This window comes from Dipteris shenzhenensis, chromosome 6 (genome assembly GCF_047967505.1).
Source record: "Dipteris shenzhenensis isolate YYH24624 ecotype China chromosome 6, Dip_SZ_1.0, whole genome shotgun sequence".
NCBI classification, from domain to species: domain Eukaryota; kingdom Viridiplantae; phylum Streptophyta; class Polypodiopsida; order Gleicheniales; family Dipteridaceae; genus Dipteris; species Dipteris shenzhenensis.
In genome coordinates, this window is record NC_141601.1 from 1,286,774 (window position 1) to 1,292,606 (window position 5,833).

The following is a 5,833-nucleotide window of genomic DNA, read 5'->3' on the forward strand; positions in this document are numbered from 1 at the left end:
TCAAACTTCAGTTCTTTCTTACACGCATTTATGTCCTTAGCCGTTATGTACATGTTTCATTTGTCATATATGTTTCATTTGTCATACATTGTAATATGTTTTATTATTACTAGCACTGCCTTCAAGGCAGTCTTCTCCCACACACACTCACTCACACACGCTTTCTTTTTTTAAGAACTCTCTCTCTCTCCCTCTCACACACACACACACGGAGATTGCAAATCATTCGAACTTTCCTATACACGACTTCCATCACATGTGTTGCAAATTAATCATTTATCCATCTTGACAATTGTTTATCTGGGTAGACACAATTGGTGATGAATGGCCCTATGAATTTCCAACAAAGAAGCATATAGATAGTACAAAAACACAACAAACCCGGATATGTTTCCAACATGCCACCAGTGTCGACAGCAATCCTTTCATATCACTCAAGATGACCATCCTCCCGTTCATTTTCAAAGAGGACATGCTGATGAGACCCACCGACCTTATGCTTCATGTTGCCACACACCACACCCTCCTGGTAACAAACCTTCTACACAATCCAAGGTCTCCCATAGCTCTTACTCTGAGAATAGTCTCTCCAACCCAACCATCTTAGAGGCCAACACTCTCTAATCAATGTCCCCCAACGTTTTCTACAACTGCTTAGCCTACATGTAATCCGGTACTCCCTCCAAACCAACAATCTGTGACAATTCCCTGCTAAACACTTCAGCAATATGCCAAAATTATGTAACATTCTCCCCATAATCTCTCCCTCCCTACCAACCATCAAGGTAAATGAGAGCATATCTACCTCCTTATTTGGCCTAGCCACCATAACTTTCTCTCTGCATCCCACCACCTTCCATGATTCATCTCCTAATACCTCCACTTTTGTCCCAGGCAAACTCTCCAAATCCGACCTGTTTTGCATGTACTTCATTCATGTTGGATCATCCTTCCAAAGTCTTTTGGACATGTTGCATGTCACCACATCAACTAGAAAAGCCCCTTGGAGACTCGAGATTACATTGCTTCTTCCTTGAAGTAGCATCCGAAAGCTTACAACAACATGGACCAACATCATCATTAGACTTACCCACCACAGAAGCCCACTATGCACCCTCCACATCTTTTTAAGGTCCTTTTAATCGATCCTCTGTCTTCTCTCCACAAGACAAACTCATATTCTACTCCTTAGTCGAGCAATCCATAATTATGTGCTTGGGATGTCAAGCATGTTTGTGGATGCGGCAATGTTGGCCATTCCTTGGTCACCTTTGTTTTGTATTGCTGAGTTTCTCTCTAGGGACTGTCTCATTCTGGTTGGAATTTTTGGCTATGGTTGCATGGCTAGGGAATTTTGTTGATATCATGGCTGATGCTCTTGGTAGAGATCTGGTGGTGCCTGAATATGCAAAGAAAGAGTTAGGCTCGAAACATGCTTGGATTTTTGGGAATCGAGAGCAAAATGTCTCCGATTATGTTGATGTGTAGTTGGCAGAAGATGTTGTGGTCACTCAAGTTGTCTTTGGTCCATTTCATGATGCTTGTTACTTGTGTAAACAAATGCATCACTATGCTCATTGTTCCTCCAACACACATCGCAAATGGAAAGAACCTTTCCCCATAAATTTACTGCATATCCTTCAAAAGGGACCTGACACTAAAGAGCCAAAAACTTATGTAACTCCCGCACCATTGGAACTCACATAACCCCCCCACTATTGGAACCTGACTAGTGAAAATAAGATACACTCCACCACTTGCCAATAGCTAGATTATAGGCTTAATAGCTACAAACTCCAGTAGACAAGCAGTACTATGATGGATTCTATTCTCTCATAGGTCCTCTTACTCGGCTCAGCCTCTCGTCTTGCAATGTGTGCACACACAACAGGCCCCAGGCCTCTTCATTTGAAAATAGAGAACATCCCCCCCCTCAACTTCCTCACTACAGTCTCCACATACGAGAACTAACCATCCCTAATAGGGCTAGCTTGACCAGCTCCACCTTCCTCTCCTAGATTCCCTACTAGACCACCATCTCCGCCTTCTGCATGCAACCTGGCCTCAACTCTCATAACTGAATTCCTAGCTATCACCTCATCACACCACTTCCCCTTCTTTGGTTAACCTGGTACTCATCAGATTCCTCGCACACTCACATCCTCTATCCCTCGACACCATCTCCTCCAACAATTCACATTGAATGCTCACCTTGACACGACTTGTCATGCATGCACACATGCCAACCCCACACCTAAAAGCTCCCTCCTATCTTTCACAACTTCCTCATCTTTGCCTTTTTCACTTCAAGTTTTAACAATGTCCTCTTCTTTATCCACCAATTTGTTGGCCCACTTTGGCATTGGTTAGGATGAAGAGGATTCCAAGACAATGTCCCCCAGATTACAGGTTGCCTTGAGGATGCTTCTGCCATTCTGCTAGCTATGCGTACTATTCATCGAATATCCCACATTTTGTGGATGTTTGCAATGCAACATTGTCTTCAACCAAATGTTGATCTATCATTTTATTAGTTCATCATGACCATGATGACATATTATTCAATTCACCTTTTCATCAAACTCCACATGTATGGAAGCAAGCCTCACGTATTTGCAAGATTGTACAATTTGTATGCTTTGAGTTTCTTTGCATAACCAATCATGATGTAGTTTTCCACTTTTGCCATCAAGCTTGTCCCTCTTATCCTTTGGCACATGAGTGTAAGCAAATTGGTCCAAAAATTTGAAGATGCTAAACACTAGGCTTATGTCTAGTCCATGCTTCATCCAGTATGATATCTCATAAAGCATTAGTGGGTGATATATTGATTAAGTAAACTATTGCACATACTACATTTGCCCAAAACTTCTCAAGGATGTCCTTGGGCTCCATGATGCTCTTTGCATATTCCACAATGGTGTATTTCTTCCTTTTCACTACAACATCTTGTTCCTAAGTGTTATGCAAGGAAAATTTTGTAATGATTCCCCACTCCTTGCAGAACTCCATGAACACTTTAGAGATAGATTGTCCCCCATTATTACAAATAAGGCAAGAGAGAAACACCTTATTTATGCGATCATTTATGAAGGTAGCAATATACTTACTACCCACATCAATGTGTGTCACTGTGCATTAGTTCCAATGGCTTCTTGCCTTAGAGGCTTCTAATGAAATGGCTCTCTAGTTTCCTTCCCATATAAGCATCCTTTGCATAAATATCATTCTTAAACAGCCTTCTAGATATTATTAACTAGAACTAACCTACCTTTGCACTTTCCATACCTCCATATCTTACTTGTACTTTACCTTAGATATCCATTTTGGATGAGTAGGCCATGTGCCAATTCCACCATATCACTTGCATGAATGCTCATAATTTGACTATATTTCCCTAAGATAGCATCTTCCATTGTTGTACTTAAAAGCCTCCTTAATGTTTTTAGGCTTTTGTATATTTGTATCTATCAAGGCTTTCTTGTACTCTTTTAGATATTCACTTTTGTGTTGTGGATGTACCATGTAGCATTAAATATTCATGTCTATCCATGTCCATTGTATTTTTCTATCATGAAAAAACTTTATGTTTTTCTTTAGGATTGTCATCCTCAAACAGCTTGCTGAACTATTGGATTCCATCTCTGGTTAAGTTGGGCTATGTTGCAACTTCTTCAATTATCCCTATCCCACCTCTCAGCACTCAATGCATCCTCCCATGTTGCAAAGATCCGGGCTTCCACAAGAAGCTTCTTGACTTCGAGATACAAGCTTCCTTGAAAAAAATCCGTCTTTCACTATTGCCTCTGTGAATGATTGGATCTCCCTCTTAGTCCAGTCAAAGAAAGATCAACTTGGCTTCTTAGAAGCCTTCAGTAAACTTCTTGTGTCACTACCCCTCATTGACTGTCAAGATGCGCTGGATCTTGACTTCTACTTCTCTACCTTACCCTTGATAGTGAATAAGCTTTTTCCCCTCAATGGTCTCCCTTCAATCCCCCCTAATCCCAAGTGAAGTTAAAAACTCTACAGAAATTGTCAACCCTCTCTTAGACTTTGACCTCCTTGATCATACTAGAAAAGAAGCCCTTTCCACCCTCCCAACCTTCTGCAACTTCTTCTTCCCCTCAAAAGTTTTTGTCTCAAGTTTTCTCTGGAGCTATTCCTCTCCTCCCTCCATGCTAACTTGAGCTTGATTCCATTAGGTTAGAGCACAAACTATGGGATTTTGAGGTTATCAACCATACGGCCCCTTTTTCAATGACCTCTTTTTTGTAGTTTTGCTCTCGAAGTGGTGCACCAATGCAAAATCCTTGCTTTACAATCCAAGCATCTCTTATCCAATTACTTTTTCTTTGATCTTTCCATTGGATACTGCCATGATCCATTTACTCGAAATAGCACAGTCTTGGCAAGTAGTAGCGTATGATGGATTGGTAAAAGCCACGTGTTCTTCTTAAGCTATGTAGCTATGTAAATACACAACAAAGACACTAAGGACTCGTGAGAATTCTCTACTACCATGCAGATAATTAGATTACTATCTTGGATAACACAAACTCAGATTTCTCTTACTGCAAATTTGCAAAATTGGCAAGCATAAGATATAGGCCGACTGATTCTTATGGTACATGATTACTTATAAAGGCAGATCTCTACTATGGACTACTGAGCTAATCTACACTCTGCAACAAGAGACATTTTCCAAAAGGTATCACGGCTTAAGTCTCTCAATTATTTTATGAAAAAACAACTACTTATATAGTCATGTATATGAATGCATGGTGGCTTTATACATCAGTTATTGATTCACCAAAGACTTGTCTATTTTCATCAATACTTGTCTATCTTACCATCCTATATGCGATTGGCTATGGAATGCTTGAGCTATGGAATTAATCCCATTCTGTTATTTTTTGTGTGTGATAAGAAGTGTAAATGACTCTGACAAGTCGTTTCTACCTTAGCTTTATAGGGAGGTAAGGCAACAAATACCTTAGTAAAAAGAGGTATTTTAGAGAAGGCAACTATGGCTTCCACATAGGGATATAACCCTATATTATGATGATCATAGTCTTTATATTTATAACTAATTGACCATTTTTTCTTTAATGAGGATACCTTATAAATTATAATGGGAATTCTATCTCGGAATTTGTATATTGCCAGTTTTGGAAAGAGAAATACATGGAGCATTTGGATACATGTGACTCAAACATTGGGGTGCCACACGATGCACCACCATCCAAGGTCAATAAGATTTGCTATTATAAATATCTTATGGTGTTGTGACATTGATAACAAGTGGAGATGTGCTTTGAAACCTGCAGTCCCACAATCTAAGGTTCTTGTTCTAACTTGTCCTTGTTGTGGATGGATGTAGGTGAGTAGAGCTTCTTCAATATCATTCGGTATTTATAAATTAGTAAATTCAATATATTTTCAATCCCTCCATGTAAAAATTTTATTGTCACGTACTCTCTTGATTAGTAAGTCTAAGATGGATAATGTTTGTCTTGAAATGCACACACACACACACACTCTTCCTATCCCTTTCCCCCTTTACTTTCACTTTTTCCTATTTCCCTTCCCTCCCCCCCTCCCCCTCCCCATCTTCACTTAACATTTTCCTAATATTTCTCAAATTTTTTTGCTAAATTCCTTTTCCCAAACTTCACTTTATTTTCCTATTTCTCTTAACCTTTTCCATTTCTTTACATTTTTTCCTAATTTTTGGAGTAGTATCACTGAGGTCAATTGTGAAAAGATTAGCAGCAACTCTTTGAAGTCTTGCCAGAGCGCCGTTCGTTTCAGTGCGGGAGAATTTTAGAAG